Source organism: Sinocyclocheilus grahami, unplaced genomic scaffold (assembly GCF_001515645.1).
Source record: "Sinocyclocheilus grahami isolate Dianchi unplaced genomic scaffold, SAMN03320097.WGS_v1.1 scaffold618.1, whole genome shotgun sequence".
Lineage (NCBI taxonomy): Eukaryota > Metazoa > Chordata > Actinopteri > Cypriniformes > Cyprinidae > Sinocyclocheilus > Sinocyclocheilus grahami.
In genome coordinates this window covers 471,577-472,217 of record NW_015505797.1, presented here as the reverse complement: position 1 = coordinate 472,217, position 641 = coordinate 471,577, and the positions used below count along the sequence as shown (strand labels likewise).

Below are 641 nucleotides of genomic sequence, written 5' to 3'. Positions count from 1 at the left end.
TGTGTGTGTGTGTGTGTGTGTGAAAGTGTGTGTGTGTGTGTGTGTGTTTGAGTGAGTGAGTGAGTGTATGTGTGTGTGTGTTTATGTGTGTTTGAGTTTGCGTGTGTGTGTGTATGTGAGAGTGTGTGTGAGGTGTGTGTTTGAATATGTGTGTTTGAATATGTGTGTGTGAGTGTGAGTGTATGTGAGAGAGTGTGAGGTGTGTGTGTATGTGAGAGTGTGTGTGAGTGTGAGTATGAGGTGTGTGTGTGTTTGAATATGTCAAGTCAAGTCACCTTTATTTATATAGCGCTTTTAACAATACAGATTGTGTCAAAGCAACTGAACAGCATTAATTAGGAAAATAGTGCGTCAATAATGCAAAATGACAATAAACACTCATTTTTCAGTTAAAGGCAGTTCATCATTGATTTCAGTGATGTCATCATCCAGCTCAGTTCAGTTTAAATATGAAACGTGTGTGTGTATGAGTGTGTGTGTGTGTGTGTTTGAGTGTGTGTGTATGAGAGTGTATGTGTATGAGAGTGTATGTGTGTGTGAGTGTTTGAGTGTGTGTGTATGAGAGTGTATGTGTGTATGAGAGTGTATGTGTGTGTGTGTGTGTGTGTGTATGAGAGTGTGTGTGTGTGTGTGTGTGTGTG

The 641-nt window shown here is 40.1% G+C and overlaps 1 protein-coding gene across 1 annotated transcript in view; it reads left to right on the top strand.

Annotated features, from left to right (window-relative positions):
• The window catches only part of LOC107557769 (mitochondrial 2-oxoglutarate/malate carrier protein-like), a 17,314-nt gene that overhangs the window by 6,388 nt on the left and 10,285 nt on the right, over nt 1-641 (top strand). The gene's annotated exons all lie outside the window — the stretch shown is intronic.